At 34.7% G+C, this 19692-nt stretch overlaps 1 protein-coding gene across 8 annotated transcripts in view; it reads left to right on the top strand.

The window, feature by feature from the left end:
- AK8 (adenylate kinase 8) overlaps positions 1–19692 on the top strand; it is a 151768-nt gene that overhangs the window by 99989 nt on the left and 32087 nt on the right. The window lies entirely within an intron of this gene.

The following is a 19692-nucleotide window of genomic DNA, read 5'->3' as shown; positions in this document are numbered from 1 at the left end:
AATTACTTAGGTTTGAGTTTATTTATATAAACACTGTTTTATGTTTATAGTCATATAATTCCTGGGTTTATTTTAATAGATATATGCTCAGGGTGTTTCAAATGATATTGTTTACACATAGTGTAGTTTCTCTATTTTTTCACTTTTGATTAAATCTATTTTTATTTTTATTTTGTCTGAGATCATGGTTACTATCCCTGCTTTTTTTTTTTTTTAACATATTATATTCTACTCCTACCCTTTATCTTTATGTATATCTCTCATTTTTATGTTTCTTGAAAGCAACATATTGTTGAATTCAAATTTTTAATTTGTTATCCATTTCTGTTTTGTGGGTAAATTTGTCTCATTTACATTCTAAGATCCAATGACTTGTTTTGTATTTTCCTCCTTCCTATTTTTTCTCACTATCCTCCTCACACTACCTGACCTCTCCTCACTCGCATTTTACTTCTATCAGCTATTTTTCTCTTGTATTCCTTAACCATCCTTTATCATTTTCCCTCATGCTTTCCCTCATCCCTTGCTCTCCTATTTCTTTCTGAATTTAAATACTTTTTATACTTTTCTATGTATATGAATACATAGTACATAATGTGTGTATATTTGTATATGTATATACATACTACATAATGTGTATGTATATTTGCATGTGTGTACCTATACAAATTTATGTATATAAATTATTTAGACACATATGTATGCACATATATATGTGTGTATATGTACTCCATATACATGCACACATACACACACATACATATATATATATATAAAAGAGGGAAATATATATATATATAAAAGCAATTCCTGATGAGGGTAAGGTTTTCCCACTACCTGCTCTCCCCCCTTACTGGTTTGTTCTGTATCAGTTTTTCTTTTTAGGATTATTTGTATGAGGTAAATTATTTCTTTCTTCTTTCCCAACAATTTTGTTTTTTAGCATCACCCTATCATATTCAGTTCAGTCTAAGCCCTTTTTTTTCCAAATAACCCAAATAATGATGACAATCTTTATAAGAGTACTGCTAATATTTTCACATATATAAAGTAAACAATTTGACATTAAGTCCCTTGATTGATCTTTAATGTTTTCCTGTAGCAAAAATTTTTCTCAATAGTATTTTTTCCCAAAATATGTATAAAATTTTTTCAACATTCATTTTTGTAAGACTTTGCGTTCCAAATTTTTCTCCCTCCCTCTCTTACCTTCCTCCTTTCTAAGACAACAAGTAATCCCATATAGGTTAAATATGCACAATCCTTTTAAAAATATACCCACATTTGTCATCTTATACAAGAAAAATCAGATCAAAAAAGAAAAAGCCATGAGAAAGAAAAAGCAAACAAAAAAGGTAAAAATATTACGCTTTGATTCATAGTCAGTCTCCCTCTGTGGATGTGGATGGCTTTTTTCATCCTAAATCTAATGGAGTTGCCTTGAATCACTTCATTGTTGAGAAGAGCCAAGTCCACTACAGTTGATCATTACATAATCTTGATGCTACTGTGTACAATGCTTTCCTGGCTCTGTTCATTTCATTCAGCATCAATTAATGTAGGACTTTCTAGGCTTTTCTGAAATCAACCTGCTCATCATTTCTTATAGAACAGTAACATTCCATTACATTAATCTCTCATATTGTATTTAGCCATTCCCCAATTGATGGATATCCACTACAATTCCTTGTAGCAAGAATTAGTTTCTGAAGCTTGGTGAGTGGTGAGTGAGTGTCTCCATTACTAGACTTTTCTGTAGTGTGGATAACAGCATTTTGAGTTAGCAAAGATCTTATAAATGACTAAGCTTAAATGTTACCATTTTACAGATGAGGAAGCTAAAGTCCAGAGGCAATGACTACCTCAAAGACAGACAGGTTGTAGTGATGGAGCCAGACTTCAAACCCAATTCCTCTCACTCTAAAACTAGAACTAATTATAATTTGCAAAGCCCACTGGAGAACTGTCACAGAGCATTTTCATTCATTTCAGATTGTTGAGTTTTCATGCTTTCTGCATGTTGAGATCTGCTCCTTTTGTAGAAGGATATTGAGAAGGGTATCTTAGCTCTTCTTCCCTTACAGAGCACTGGACTTAAGACTTCAGAAGTCCTGGATGAGAAACCTGATTCTTCCACTTACTACCTGTGTGACCTTGAAAGAATCATTAAAACTTTTCAAACCTCAGTTTATTCATTTATAAAATGGATGCCATAGCCTTTGCCTATTTTACAGGATTATTGTTAGGATTCAATTCTGTGGAAAATTGTAAAACACCATCCAAGTATGAAGTATAGTACTTAGATTCACAGAATTATGGAATTGGAAAAGACCTTAAAGATGATCTAGTCCAGCCCCTTTATTTTACATGCAAATCATAGCTCAGAGAGATTAAGTGGTTTCTATGAGTCTTCCATTAACACAGGTTGCAACCCTTCCTTCCCACTTCACCATGAATGAGTAATTTCGTGAGTTTCTATAGCCAAAAAAATAATCACAAACTGGCCAGATTCTTTGAATAATACAGTACCTAGATAGTCCCATCTTCAAAGCCTTCCTATCTTGCAAGCTAAGATGTAAAACCTGCTATAGGTTGTACTCTACTGGCATAATCTAGCAAATACCAGTCACTTCCATCCTCTGGTGAAGTAAATATTAAAGTAAGACCTTAGTAGAGTAATGAAAGTAATAATCATAATGATAACAATCAGGAGAATTCAACCAATAAAGTATGCTAAAACTGGACCATCAACACAGAATGAACTGTTGCTCATAATCACCTACATATAACAAGGATCTAAAAAAACTTAATATAATTTTAAAACCTTCAAAATATAAAGTAATACTTGTAAAACACTTTGCAAAATGTAAAGGGTTATATAAAGGATATCATCAGAGACCTCTCAGAGTGGATCAAAATCATGTAGGAATAGGATGAGTTAGATATCATTGCTCTGGTCTGTCTGTTTCTGGAATTGTATCAGGAAAGCTTTCAGTGAACCTATAGAGGATGATCTTACATCTTACTAATTTAATCAATAATAATTTTATACAAAAGCTAGCTATCATTTTGTCCATCTGTGAGTAACTACACAATATCAAATATAAGAGAATAATAGCAGGATATCAATTCCCAATCAGGACTATTTTTGTATGAACTCCATAGAATAAGACTAGAAAGAAAGACAACAATAATGATGATAATGGGTAGGTTTAGTTATTTTTTCTTTCATATCCTTAAATTTGATTCTAATTCATGATTTGTGCTTAATCCCTTAGCTTTGACCATATCTCTTCTAAATTTGTTCAATCAGTGAACAAATTAATGAATGCATTTGTTATGCATTGTTAATCAATGTGCATTTAGTTATCTTAATTCAATCTTGCAGGTAAATTCTTAAAATTGATGGTTTACAAAAATGAATGAGCCTTTCCTTTCCCTTAATTTGCTAAACCATAAATTAATCACATCTTTATTACTGGCCCACCACAAAGGTTACTCTGGGTATGTAGAATCATAGAATTATGGATTGTTAGAGTCGGAAGGGACCCTAGAAAACAGAATGCAAGACCTGGAAAGTGGCCTTTGAACAAGAATGTTGAAGTTGGAAATGCCTAGAACTTTGAATGTGAGAGCTGGAATGGCCCTTGTAGTCATTCTCTTCCTTTTGAAAAAAGTGAAACAATGATTTGCCTGAGCTTACATAGCTGCCTTGTGTTAGGGAACTTACTTCCTATAACATCACTTTAAATTTTTTCCTAATATCAGCCTCCATCCACTGAATTCCTTTTTTCTATTCGAAAATATTTATTAAGCACTCCTTTGGTTGTGAAACTAAATGAATTAAATAAGTAAGATCCTTGTCCTCTAGGATTATGCTACTGAACAGGCAGCATTATCACAGAGAAAATCATGATGGAGACTGAAGGAATATGGAATAAATGTAGTTTGGGATAGCTTGTAGCTATTTTTCTTTTATCTTCCAATATAAGTACAATATTCCTTTCTCTTATTTGAAAACTTTCAGTTAACTACCTTATCCAGGTATTATAGTAGCCAGAACTAAATTGCAGCTGCTGTCTCATTAGAATTCTGTAGTCTATGTCTACCTCATAGTTCTTAAAGTAATTCTCAAGCATAGTATATTCAAACAATATTCTCATTTCTAAAATGGAAAAATTCTGCCTAAGGTTGACTGACTTTTCCAAGATTCTGTACTCAGGATTGGAGAGCCCAGAATAGAATACCAAGTTATCATTACTATTAATATTACAATATGCTTGTGTGTGTTTTTAAATATTTTCCTAAGCATTTTCACATGCATCAACTCATTTGATCCTTAAAGTAGCAATCCTGGCAATTACTGGATAGGATTCAACTCACCTTGCCTTGTGACATTTCTAGTGTTGTTATTTAACTTTCTGAACAGTCTCATCTCCTCAACTAAATTGTAAGGTTCTTGAGAGCTGGGCCAATATGTCATACTTTTTTGTACCTTCCATAGTGCTGTGTTTTCACTGTTCTTACTCTTTCTTTCTTCTCAATAACAATGTCCCGTTTCTCATTCTGGATCACTTTGCCATAGATTACAGTAATTCATGTCAAATATTCTGTTTATCACATAATTATAATTTAAACTTTGCTGGCTCGCCCCTATATTAGTTCTGTTTTCCTTAATAACTCCCGAGCAGTGTTATTTAATGAGCTTTTCTTATTAAAATTGGTCCTCTCATTAACTTTTAACATGAGTTGTAAAATTACGGGGCTATTATTTCAATGAGGTAACAATATCTTTTTTTTTCCTTACTCCTATGTTGGATAAATAATCTCATCATAGCTGGACTGGACTGTATTTTAAGCACATGAAATGTTTGAGAATGAAAGGTGCATTTGATGAACTCAAAAGACAAATCATACCTGAAAGAGAAACAAATAAATCAATGTGGACTAGAGAATATATGTGTATTACCAAGTGTTTATTTTTAATAGGAAAGCACTTCACAAGTATGATTTTAATTTAATTTAGGCTTTCGAAGAGCCCACTTGCCCAGGTAATAAGGATTAGTGCTTAGAGAATTAGTAAAGAACAACAACTTAATTTATTTGACCTCATATCAGAAGGAAGGCAGATATATTTTAAAATATTCATTTAAAACCTTGACTAATTTGTACATTTAATCATTCTTCTACATTTCCCTTCCATTCCTCACAGGGTTGTTTTCTCTTTTTTTTTTCTCCGTCTTTCTCCTCTCTCTACCACACCCAAGTATATGCTTTAAAATAAATATTTCTTGATTAATCCTGCAGACAATTTTTGCTATAAAACCTTGAAGTCCAGTTATAGACTGAGAGAAAGAGAGATTCAAAAATCAAACCACCCACCCTGGGAAAGCACATTAGGGCTATAATTCTGGTTGAGGTGTGATGCCAATTATAAAACACTCTAGCTGTGGTGTTGCTGTTTTTGACACCAGGAGGAAATCTTGACAGAATTATAGCCTAGAAATCAATCTGGGAATAGGATACAGAAATCTATAACTCAGATATGAAAACAATCTACAAAGACTCATTTTTAGGAGGGTTCACTTGATGAAATTAGATTAAAATAAATTTACATATATATCAAGTTTATTATTAAAATATACTCACACTAGTAAACAGAGTTATTGGTGAAAGGGTAAGCTACTCTGTGTATTGGATTCAAATACAGACCTCTTTGGCTTATCAGAAAACAGAGTTATTGTCTAGTTGTCACAGTATAAATCTCTTTCTTAGAGCTAATAAATGGATAGTGTTCAAATGCTATGTTTTGTCTGACTCCCACCGCATAAACCCAGTGCACATAATATTAAATTATATACCATTGAGTAGTATCAATCTTTTGATTCCAACAACATACAGTGAAGGGAACAAACCAAGTAATTGATGGCAGAAAAGAAGGGGGGAAAAGTTATTTGAGAACAAACAATATGGGCTATAAAGTTTGTTAAAATACAATAATAATGATATAAAAAAATCCACTGCTTCATCCAAACTTCTGCCCTCTGCCTAACAGTAAAATAATTCATTTCATGCTGCAAATTTGAAGCATGGTATTTTCCTTTAGAATTAATATTTACCATAGGAAGAGAATAGAATTCAGATTGATATCAGGAAGTTTGCAGTGAACCAGACAAAAATGTCTTCTTGCCTCCTTCGTATCTGTGGTACAAAAAGGGAAACCTATTTTGAAAATCTTCCCTGTTATGGAAGTTGCTGGGTATCTGGATGTGATCTTAATTATGTTGAATTATGGAAGGCTTTAAGGTGAATGAGAAGCCCAATTCTCTGATAGTCTTGAGTGATGGTAGCACAGGGTGGAGACATTAAAAAAAAGTACCATTAAAATCTCTCATGTCAGGAGTTGCAAGAATTGGATGGTTAAAATAAAAGGCTTTGGTTTACTTATGTCAAGGTTTAATGGAGACTTTCATCGACAGCCGGTACAGAATCCTGTTTATTTTAGTTCAGCAGGGATGGCTGCAAAGTACCTGGGTGAAAAATAGAAAGGAATCATGCAGTACAAGATATGTAAAATGCTAGATGAGTTTATGACAGCAGAGTGCTACCAGGCATTTTATAATTGTTATTTTCTTTAAAATGACTCTTTCCCCCCACTTTTTTGTGGGGGTCTAAATAAATCCCTCCAGGATGATCATTTGGAAGAGCTAATTTGTGTCTCAAGCACCCTAGTGCAAGATGGAAATTGCTCTGTGGAAGAGGTTAAGACGAGTTGGTTGTGCCCTAAAAGGACACCCCAAGTAAGATAGACATGCAGCTCTACACCCACATTTTCTGGGGAACTTTATCTTCATTGTCACCGGGAAAACTGTGACAGATCTCTTGTCATTAGGTTTGCCTCTTAGACTGTGCCAGGGTTATTTCAGTCCTCGCTAAACAAAAAGACAGTTATCACAAACAGCCTGCTGGAGAGCCAAACTGGTGTCTACACAGAAGGGTTGCCTCTGAGGGAGAGATGGTGTTGACAGCAAGTCAAACACGGGCAAATTCCAACCACCTCAAAGATCCTGACTATTGTTGTCCCACCTCTGGACCCTTGGAGTAGGGAATCTCAGGCCAAAGAGGGTGGTGTCCTGGTGTTGTGCCTCTCACCAGATAGTAAGTCCGAAGGCCCTTTAGGTATTAGGGGATACATTCCCCAGATGAACTTTCATTCAGAATTATAGGATGTATAGGTGTAGATCTAGAAGAGGTCATAAAGATCACCTAATCCATTCTATTTTTTGTTTAAAAACAAAGCATAAAGATAACCACTACAAAAAATGCACATAATAAAATAAGCCACATGAATAACGATCTTACATAAAACCATTAGTATTTAGAAGAATAGAACAAATAAATTACTCAACAACAAACCAGTTTAAAAAAATGTTTTCTGCTCTGTGTCCCTCTCTAGGGCCATCTGAAAATCTACTACTTCAGGTTTTCTTCTTTTTCTTTCCTTAAAAAAAAAAAAAAAGTAGAATTGCAGTCAGTTTCCATTCTGCTGATATTTCTTTGCACCATCTTATATAGGTCTTTCCATATTTTCTGGCACTTTCCATATTTATCTTTTTTATGGTACCATAATATTCTGTTAAACTCATATACTATAATTTATTTAAGCCATTCTCCAATTGTTGGATATATGGTTTCCATTTTTTGCTATTAGAAATATAACAGCTATAAATATTTTTGTATAGATAGGTTCCTTTTCCCTTATTATAATGTTTTAAAACAAAATTCTAGCAATAGGATCACTGGGTTACGAACTGAGCGGTATTCTGACTGTTATTGGCAACTCTGTTGCTTTCCAAAGTATGGACACCAATTGAACGTTTGACTAACAATTTTACCAACAGGCATTTATTAAGTGCTTACTGTATTCCAGGCACTGGGCTAAGTGCTAAGAATACATAGATGAAAATGAAATAGTCCCTGCTCTCAATGAACTTTTCTGGTAATAACAACATGTATACCCATGTTATTATATACAAAAGGAATGAAAGGTTATTTGGAAGGAGGGGAGTCAGAGTGTTCACAAAAGGGCTCTTATGGTCTTTGAGCTGAGTGCTGATGGAAGCTAAGGATTCTAAGAGGCAGAGATGAGCCAGGTATGGAGGCAGTCTGGACAAAGGCATAAAGATAGGTGATGGGGGGTGAAAGGAACTAAAAAGGCCATTTTGGCTGGACTAGAGGAAGTGGGGGGGAACAATAGGGAATAAGGTTACAAAAGTAAATCAGAATAATATTGTAAAGGGTTTTCAATGTCCAACAGAACAAGTTTATATTTGATGATATGATAATTATGTATAATATATATTTATGTAACTATATATATACCATATTGGTTATAATAATCATGTATGTAATACAGCAATATATGACGATAGTAATAGGAAGCCATTGGAGCTTGCTGTTTAAGGAAATGATGGCTAGACCCATGTTTTAGGAACATTATTTTGGCAGCTGTGTGGAGAATAGATCAGAGTGGGAACAGGCTTGAGGCAGGGATATCCCTTAGAAAGCTACTGTGAGATAATGAGGGCCAGGATGATGACTGTATAAGTAGAAAAAAGGAAATAGATGGGAGAGCTGTGGTGGAGGTAGAAATAGCAAAATGTGGCAATTGATTGGATATTTTGGGTGAAGGGAGAATGAGAAGTTGAGGAGGATGCCAATCCTGAATGAATGAAAGCATGTCAATGCCCCTGACAGAGACAGGGAAATTCAGAAGAAGAGAGCAGGGGGTGAGCTTAGAAGAAAAGAAATAGCTTCTGTTTCAGGCTAGTTGGGATGGAGATGCCCACCGTCCATTTTAAAAGGTCCAAAATGCATTTGGTGATATGAGGCTGAAGTTCACTTCTGATTTATAGGGTATGTTTCTCTGCAGCCCCACTGACACTTAATTTTTATGATTCTTTGCTATTTTTTTAATCCAGTGTAATTAGGTAGATGATGATACATTGAGACTATTTTGATTCCATTTATTTGATTTTTAGGGATTGGAGCATTTTTTTTATGCTGCTTCCCTTATTTTATAGATGAGGAAGATCCAAGGTCAGGTCCTTTGAATCCAAATCCAGTGGGACAATGAAATTCACTCCTTTATTCATTCAATAATCATTTCTTAAGCACTTCCTATGTACAGACCATCATGCTATGCTAAAGAAGCAGTATTGATATAATAAATCCTACCCACATAGAACTTACACTAACATTTTAAAAAATAGAATAACATAATATATAACATTAAATATAGGAGAATAGCAAAATATAGCAATATGTGAAACCCAAGGGGGAAGACCGTTACCAGTGAGAATGGCATTTGAATTAGTCTTTAAAGAATGAATAGGGATCCAATAAGTTAATAGTGGGATGTAGGCATAAGGCATGAGGGAGCAATGACACAGAAATGGGAGAATGAAAGGCATATTTTGGAGACAAAGAAAGGTCAGCTTAGCCAGTCCTTTGTGGAGCTGTTTATCTTTGAGAGATAGATTTTTTTTTTAAAAGCAGGGAGAGGGGAGGTCATGGCCACTGATCCATACAAACTAATTTCAAAACATGATTGTTTATGAAGCAAGTAAACTGAATCACACTTGTGTTTTAGGGGATCAGACCTATTGGAAATATATTAACTTATCAAATGATTGTTAGGAAGATTTTTGTTAAGATGCAGCTAGGTGGCTCAATGGATAGAGTACTGGGTCTCGAGTCAGGATGTCCTTAGTTGAAATACATCATCAGACACTGTCTAGTTGTGTATACTGAGCAAAGCACTCATCCTCAGTTTCCTCATCTGTGAAATGGAAATAATAGCACCTATCTCTCAGGTTATTGTGAGAATCAGGTAGATCAGGGCTTCTTAAACTTCTATTCACAATCCCTTTGTGTCTGAGAAATTTTTATGTGACCTTCAATATATAGGTATATAAAATAGGTATACAAAACACACATTTGATGATAATAAAACATAATTTCACAATTTCGGCATTCAGTTATGAGACAACCATATAGGATCGTGAATCAAAGTTTAAGAAACTGGAAAATAAAAAAATCATTGTAAAGTTTTTAGCACAGTGCTTGATCACTGTAAGTACTATTTAAATATTAGCTATTATAATTGTTGTTGTAATTGACCAACATAGACCCCCGTCCCCTTACCAGCCATGAATGCTAATCAACAAGAAAAACTTGAAGGTTATATACTTTTTCTAGAGGCTTCTATTAGGCAGTTTTCTATAAATGCACATCTTCCATTATAGTAGGAACTCAAAAGAACAGAATGTTTGCTTAATAAAAAGAGAAAACAAATCAAAGTTAAATTTGTGATGTTAAGTCATATAACATGAAACTACCATAAAAGCTCCAGGATTAGATAAAAGTATTACAAGTCAAGGAGAATCAAACAGTTTCAAAATTATTAAAATAGGATGCCTTTGTATCTGTACCATTATTACTAGAATATTCTAGTGTAGTCCTTTGGCACATGGGCAATTAATTTTGATTCTATATCCAGTGGCTTAAGTTATTATTATATTTTATTTAAAAAAAATTCTGCCAAGGCAATTGGGGTTCAGTGACTTGCCCAGGAACACACAGTTACTATTAGGTATTTGACATCAGATTTGAACTCAGGTCCTTCTTGTTCTAGGACAGGTGAACTATCCCCTATACCATCTAGCTTTCCCTGTCCTAGTGATTTTAATAATATTATGACCTTTTAGAGCAGGAAGATGGCACAGTAGAAAGAAATCGAAGTGTGGAGTCAGAAAGACTCATGTTAATGAATTCAAATCTGGTCTTAGATACTTACTTGTTGTCTCAGTTTTTCATTTGTAAAATGGGCTGAAGGAAGAAATAACAAACCACTTTAATGTCCTTGCCAAGAAAATTTCAAATAGGGGTCACGAAAGGCTGGACATGACTGAAAAACGACTGAACAACAACAACAACATGGACTTTTAGTCCAATGTCACCTATAATTTTGAGCCATTTACCTTCCACTTCTTCACTATCTTTTCTTGGCCAAATATTAGCTTCTCTGAATCTGTTTCTTCTCTTTCTTTCCCCTCCCCAAAAGAGGGATAATATTATAAGGTCTCTTTTAAAATATAGTTATAAGGAAGGTGATTCATAAACCTTAAAAGTATTATATAAATATTAATTGAATTGAAACTGAGGTTAAGACAGATTGTGGTTAAATGTCAAAAACATCTTCCTTCCTTCTGGAATAAGTTATCAAAAGATATTTGGGATGAGGTAAATATCTAGTCTCAGATTATTTAAATGAAATGCTAACTTTAGGCCAGGGCTGGACTGTTTGGCCTTTTGAAGAGTCTGTACTGGATATCACCTTCTTATGAACAGACAAGTATGTTGAAAGTCATTATACTTAGTATGTAGGTTGTACATGTTGAATATAGATTTTAAAATTCTATAGTTAGGAAATAAGTTGGCTCCTTTGAACAAAAACATTTGGAATTGTAAATGATTTCTTTTACATGCTATTTCTATGTAGTAATTCAGAAAATCAAGTATAGTCTTTTATATTTATATGTGTGTATGTATATATATACATACATATATATATATAAAATTTATATTTTTGTTTTGGCAAGGTGATTAAGTGACTTACCCAGGATCACACAGCTAGTTAACTATTAGGTATTTGAGGTTAGATTTGAACTCAGGTCTTCCTATTCTAGGGTTGGTGTGCTATGGTCCTCCTTATTCTAGGGTTGGTGTGTGCTATGCAGCTCTAGAATCTCTGCTATCCAAATACTAAAAACAAAAACACACAATTTGGAAGAGAAAAATGGATCAATTACAATTTTGTATCCATGATTAAGAAGTGTGAAAAGAGTAATTTATTTTAAAATTGCCTCTATTCTGGTTAGTGAAATCCACTCTAACAGAATGGAGATCAGATTGGCTATAGGGCAGTTAGATGGGTACAATGGATAGATCACTAGATTCGGGATGACTCATTTTCCTGAGTTCAAATCTGGTCTCAAATCTGTACAAGCTGTGTGACTCTGGCCAAGTTGCTTAACCCTTCTTGCCTCAGTTTCCTCATCTGTAAAATGAACTGGAGAAGGAATGGTAAACCACTCCATTATTTGCCAAGAAAAGCCCAAATGGGGTCAGAGGGAGTTGGCCATGACTGAAATGATTGACCAACAAATAAAGCTGGTGAATGTATTGGACATATACCCTATTTCTTGGGTGTTACATGTAGATTTGGAATAGAACTCAGAATTCCATCTAGCCTAATCCACTCATTTTTGCGGAGGAGGAAACTGAGGAGAGGATGTGATGTGTCCAAAGCCACACAGATAGTAATTACCAAATGTGGGCTTTGAACCCAGCTCCTCTGACCCTAGGGTTAAGTGCTCTTTCTGCTGTTAATTCAATACATAATCTATTTAGTACTTGGTATGTGCAAAAAGGAGTATGGAACAGTGTACAGAGAAATTGCCTTAACCACACTTTACAACTTATAAAAAACCATGTATGGTGCATGGAAAATGGAAAACAGAACACTACTACCTGGAAGATAATGACTTGAGGGAAAGTCTCACTGAGGTTAGGGCACGTGAACTGAGTGTTAAAGAGGGACAGAATTAAGAGAATATCAACTTGTATTTATTATATTTATTCCATATGTGATCATATGAATAACACACATTCTAAATGTCTGCATGATTTATTCCTTTAATATCATTTGCTTTGCTTTTCTTGTCTTTTTTTTATTTTAAGGGAGACATTTTCACTCCTACAAGTGGAAATTCCACAGCGTGCCATTTTGCTAATTGTAGTTTTTAAATACTCGTTTTAAAATCTTAGTTATTGAGAATAAACAAATGCTCATTTACAGTGATACTTTATGAAATCCACAATTAAAATAACCCATGCTGGATTTGACAGAGCCATCTGATTGGATTATTATTTTAGGTACCCAGGATAATTTTCAGTAAGTTTTTCAATAGGCTATAGAGCTCTATGTAATTAAAAGTGAAGGTGATGTTACAATCTCCTAAGAGGAAGTCCACAGGACCAGGGAAAATTAGAATGCAAAGCAGGGAGATTTTGGGTGGGTTGGTGGGGACTATTTGGTCCTTCCAAGAAGCTTTCACATTTCAGCAGCTGATCCTTATGTGGATTAGGGATAATAAACAGCCTATTAATGGAGGCCTGAACTAGGAAATGGAGTTGGAATCAGCAGCAAAATTTACTGGCTGACGCAGGTTAATAACTCCATTACTACCAGCTCTATTCCTTAGCCATATGAAGAGCTGGGTGTTAGCCTTATCTTACTCCTCATTAATTGAGCTAATAGAACCCCAGTGACCCTAGCATGCTGCTATTATCTGAGAGTTTACCAGACATGGACCAGAATACTTATCATTGACTGATGATTCCATAGATGCATCTTTTATATTGGAAGAAAAGATTTTTTCCCCTTTTTTAGGATCAGTTATCTTAGTACCCCTCTTAATGTTTGGTTTGCTACCCTTTGGCAACCATGTACCTATATTTAAAACAATTCTGTAAGCCATTTCTGAATTCTTCTGGAAAAACAGGTGCAGCAAATACTTGGTATGCCCACTTATGTAGTGGTAAAGAATTAGACATATATATGGAATACTTCATGTGAATTCTAATTTCTTCATATTTGAATATGCTTGCTATTTGAAATGGTCATCAGTTCATCAAGCATGTCTGGGTTCAAGGGTTAAACTCAGTGGAAAAAAAGACAATGAGATCTGTTATGAAAGTCTCACTACAAAAAAGCTATCTAAGACATAACAACCAAAGTGATCGTTTTCAGATAGAGAAGACTCTTCCATCTGCCCCACAGAGCAACCCTATAGATGATGATGTTTTTGTTCAGTCATTGTTATATCTGACTCTATTACCCCATGGACTGTATTGTCCGTGAAATTTCCTTGGAAATGATACTGGAATAGTTTGTCATTTCCTTCTCTGGTGGATTTAGGCAAACAAAGGTTTAGTAACTTTGCCAATATTACATAGTCAGTCAGTGTCTGAGGTTGAATTTGAATTCAGGTTTTCTTGATTTTAGATCCAGCACTCTTATCCACTGAGCCATCTAACTGTTCCAACTCCACAGATAGATGAAACTAAAAGGGGATATTGTCCTCTTCTTTTTTCTTATAAGTTTCCATGCCTTGTAGTCAATATCTTTTTATGTCCCTTAAAAGGGAATTAATGTGTTTTCAATTAAGCTCTAATTTGGATTGGACAGTGAGGTGGCATTTGATTGAACCATTCGATCCATAGCTATTCATTTCCTGTGCCTATTGTGTAGGATTCATCTCCTTCGGTCTTAATGAAAAGAAACCTTTTGACACATAAAATTTGATCCATCCAAAAATGAAAACATATCCACTGTCTGAGGCATAATTTGCAACTACCACTACCAGCCGATCACTCCCAATTAAATTGGCTTTAAGGAAGGAGATGTTTGAAATGTTTGGAATCATCTATCAGGGTTTTCATATGTGCTATGCAGAATATACTTTAAGAAGACAGGAAAAGGTAGCATCTGTGGCAAACTTTAAAAATTTGAATTTTAAGAATGCATGTCAATTTATTTTGGGACAATAATAGCCAGTCTTAAAATATATATATTTTCATCTTCTGCCATCTTCCCTGTTCTTGGGCCTTTGCTGAAGAAGCCAGCATTTCCTAATGTGATTTCAGAACCTGCAAATGAAGATGATTGTGACAAGCAAACAGCGGCTAGATCAGCAGGCCTGGCATCAAATAGTCATCTGGATCCCCTGGCTACCAGTCTCAGAGCTTAGAATCCATGATGGTGATGCAATATGTGTCTCATGAAGTTGTAGCATTTTAATCTTGCAGTAAAGAACTTGAGAGGAAAAAGGAAATCTCTTCCATTATTTTCCTGTCTAGGGACTGTTGACATTTTACCACTTACTTCCAATGTTTGTGTAAGAAAAAGTCTGGTGAATATTATTCTGAGCAAATGTGGAAGGTCAGCTTTACTCTCCCTGGGTTAAAACTTAGTTTATGAAAGTCTGTTACTAGGTTTGTTGTCTGTCGTTGAGAGCACAAGAGCAATTACTTCTGAAGCAAAGACAGCCAAAAATGTACATTACCTTTGAACTCCATGGCTGCAGCCTTCAGGATCTTACAGAGTAGAAAAATATAGTGAATTTCATGGAGAGTCCAGATTTCCCCTGGCCATCCAAGATCATCTTGTCCACATTGAAGATCTGGAGAGATACATCATGCTATGGGAAAGAAACTTCAGGGAGAAGTGATAAGAATTGTTATTCAGTCATATCCAACTCTCTGAGACCCCATTTGGGATTTCCTTGGCAAAGATACTGGAATGGTTTACTATTTCCATTGCCAGCTCATTTTACAGATGAAGAAACTGAGGCAAACAAGGTTAAGTGACTCACCCAGAGTCACACAGCTAGGAAGTGACTAAGGCTAAATTTGAACTCAGGAAGTGAAATCTTCTTGACTCCAAGCCTGGCATTCTTTCCACCTTGACACTTAGATGTTTGAGGGTTGATAAGAATAAGAACTCTTAAGTGATGCTACCTATAGAAGGCAGGCTGCTTTAACCTGAGAGAAAAGATTAGGAAACTTAATTTCTATGAAGACATCCATGGATATACAGCTTATTTTATAACAAAATTCAGTCTTTCCTTGCAAAGCAATTTTTAAAAGACTGATGATAGGAAATAGAATCATCATCTTAGATATTAGTGCATGCAAAGAATACCTCTAATTTCTATGGTATTGTGCTCTTAAGAATTCTGTAACACTCCATTAGGTATAATATATCCTTGTTATGAGATTTTAACCTAGTTGTCCTTGTCCCAAAAGCATTAATTTCTGAGACCTCCACAGGTCACTTAGCCTATTCTCTTATCTTCAGGCAGATACATTTCCTTATTAAAAAGAAAAAAGATTCTATTCTTGCCTGAGGTTGATTTTTCATTATCCATAGCCTTGTGATCACTGCTATGATAAATTGAGAGAATATTCATGAAGGTGCTTTGCAGAGAGTCAGACACATAGTAGGTACTTAATAAATTTTTGTTCCATTCCATTTTAATCCCTGTAATATAGTTTCTGTTTTGAGGTATTAGTGATGGATGAAGTCACCAGTGGAAGTGAGGATAAATGTATTTAACACTTGGATTGCTGTATTGATCAATACAATATTTCTAATTCTTTACCACTACAAAAAGAGCTGCCATAAAAATTTTGTGCGTAAAGATCCTTTTCTCTTGTCTTTGATCTCTTTGGGGTATAGACCTAGTATCATTATAGTCAGGTTAAAGGTTTTTCAATAAAAATTCAATAAAATTAATAAAACCCAGTGAAATATATGTGGGTTGCATATTAGATCCTATTGTCACCTTTTTGTGGCATAGAAGTAACATTTACTATCCATTTAGAGAGAATTTTCTGCTAAGTACCAGGGACTGCATGGAAGAGCCTGATCACCCAACCCTTGAAATTAACTCTTCAAACCTAGGACAGATTTTGTCAATGACTTGTTTCAGTGTCTTACAACTTTAATATCCAGACAGTTTTTCTTTCTTTTCTTCAGGATTCAAAATAGCGATTCATCTAATCTCATACTCATTTATAATCTTAAACAGAGCAATAGGTTATATCCATCAGTAAAAGTTAAAGACAAACCAATAAGGAGAGAAAATAAACTCTTGGTCCATGGACTTGCTGAATCAGTAAATTCAGAGATTTCTTTATTCCTTGGGTAGAGAATGACAGACTAACCTTTCACAGTGCCAGAGCACAGAAGCGTTGGCATTTGATTCAAGCCCTGATGAATAGATGTCACCACTTTTAGCAAGCATGATGCCAGACCATTAACTTAAACTCATTTCCTGGAAAAAGGCAAAAGGACTAAGACACAAAGATGACTTGGAGAAATCATATTTGTTTTTCTTTACCCATAGGAGTCTTGGGGAGACTTCAGACTGTACTTCAATTTTCCATTTTCCTTAGAGGCATAAATAAAGCACTGAACTGCTGAACCTTGCTTTGTGCTTTAAAAGCTTGGAGCTTTGCCAGATGCAGGTTGCAGATGTTTAAAATCTTGAAGAGCTTCTTCCTAAATATCATCGATATTGTGAAAACTTCCTCCCTATACCCTTTCAGAAATATCACTACAGTCTTACTTTTCCTGGAGCATCCCATGATGGTTTTGGACAGCTCTCCTCTTAGCAAGTTAAGCTATATTTTCCCTTTTGTAGATAATTCTTGTAGTTCTGTCCTCTGGGGCAAGATGGAACAAATCCAGATCTTTAAAAAAAAAAAACTTGAAATTCGTATAGACACACAAAGACCATTATCATGTCCTCCCTCCCTTTACGTACTTTTCACATGAACTGACAATCACATTATCTAGGAGAATCATTTATTAAGAAAACAAAGTCTATTACCTTTTTTTGTTTCTTGTTCAGTCATTTCAGTCATGTCCAATTCTTTGTGATCCCCATCTGAGGTTTTCTTGGCAAAGATACTGGAGTGGTATGCCATTTTTCTTCTCTAGCTCATTTTGCAGATGAGGAAACTGAGGCAAACAGGGTTAAGTGACTTGCCCAGGGTCGCATAGCTAGTGTCTATGGCCAGATTTTGAACTCAGAAAGATGAGTCTCCGAATAGAAGTTAACTTTCTAAAATTCTATCCATTGTGTTACTTACTTAGTTGCCTCCTAAAATCTTTTTTAAATACACATATATTGTTTTCCTTGGAAAGGATGCAGGCTTAAGAGGCTGTTCCTCTCAAATCATCCTAATACCTCTTTAGAAACAGAGCATCTAGCAGCTTTGGGAATAAGATATAAGGCAGAGATTTAGAGAATATTGAAGAAGCCCAAGAAAGTGGTTCCAAGATTCTTGGGACAATGGGGAGAAGCATAAAGGGATCTGTTGCTTATAAGTTAGGGTCACTGAAGATGGTTTCTAGTCATATCACAGTTTTGCCTAAGATGTATTACTTAATGTAGGTTTCAACACAAAGCATTAAAAATGTATATTGGCACCCAGTATGTTATGGTATATGTGTTTTAAAATGTGTATTAATGTAGTAAAATTAATATCTTAGCAGTGAGTCAAAGAAGTATTTGATTCTTTTGAGATAGAATCTTAAATGTTCTATCAAAAGTAACTCAATCCAACTCCACTCTTCTTTTTTCTCTTAACAGAATTTTAGTCAAATAAAAAAGTATTAATTTAATCAATTCATTTAGTCAAAAAAAGGTATTAATGTGGATTTTTGTTGGGTTTTTTTTCTTTCCAAGCCATCAATAGTCTTTTTACAAAATAGTAGGCTTTGATTAAGATTAGAAAAGTGTAGTTTGTTTTATGAAGTAAATGAATTTCTATTCTAGTAATGACCTAAAGTCATTTGTTTGTTTTAATTTAAAATTTTTATTTTCACTTCCAAATTCTCTCCTTCTATTCTCTCCCCCACTCACTGAAAATTTCAGAAATGCTATACTAATTATACATATGAAGTCATGCAATACATTTCCACTTTGTAAAGTCAACAATAACAAAAAACAAGAAAAAAATTTTTTTAAATATGCTTCAATATACACTCAAGAGTCTGATCACTTCTCTCTCTGGAGGATAATATTTTTGATCATGAGTCTTTTGTAATTGCCATAGATCATTTTATTGATCAGAGTTGTAATTGAGTCTTTTATAGTTGATCTTCATTACAATGTTGCTATTACTACATACAGTGTTCTCCTGGCTCTGCTTACTTCATTTTGCATCAGTTCATACAAGTTTTCCCAGATTTTCTTGTAACCAACCCCTTCATCATTTCTTTTAACACAATAGTATTCCATCACAATCATTTATCACAACTTATTCAGCCATTCCCCAATTGATGAGCATCCCCTCAATTTCTAGTTCTTTACCACCATGAAAATACCCATTATCATATTTTTGCATATATATTTTTCCCCTTAAAATGATCTATTTTGATACAGACCTAGTAGTGGTGATATTTCTTGCATAGCAAGAATATGCATAGTTTTATAGTCCTTTGGTAACGGTAATAAATTCTACCTCGCTAGAATGGCTAGATCAGTTCACTACTTCACCAATTAATATCTGAATTTTTCCACATTTGTCCTCCAACATTTGTCATCTTTTTCTGTCAAAGCCAATCTAATAGGTATAAGATGATAGCTGTTTTAATTTGCATTTCTCTAATCAGTAGTGATTTGAAAGTTTTTTCAGATGACTAAAGATAGCTTTGATTTCTTCTTTTGAAAACTGCCTCTTCATATCCTTTGATCACTTATTAGTTGGGAAATGACTCATATTCCTATAAATTTGACTCGGTTCTCTATATTTGAAAAATGAAGTCTTTATCAGAAAAACTTAAGATAATATTGCCCATATCTCTCTCTCTCTCTCTGTCTCTCTCTCTCTCTCTCTCTCTCTGTCTCTCTCTGTCTCTCTGTCTCTCTCTCTCTCTCTCTCTCTCTCTCTCTCTCTCTGTCTCTCTCTCTTCTCTCTCTCTCTCTCTCTCTCTCTCTCTCTCTCTCTCTCTCTCTCTCTCTCTCTCTCTCATATAATCTTGGTTGCATTGGT

Source organism: Sminthopsis crassicaudata, chromosome 2 (genome assembly GCF_048593235.1).
Source record: "Sminthopsis crassicaudata isolate SCR6 chromosome 2, ASM4859323v1, whole genome shotgun sequence".
Classification (NCBI taxonomy): Eukaryota; Metazoa; Chordata; class Mammalia; order Dasyuromorphia; family Dasyuridae; genus Sminthopsis; species Sminthopsis crassicaudata.
Note: the sequence above shows the minus strand (reverse complement) of the source record. Positions and strands in the feature narration are given on the sequence as shown.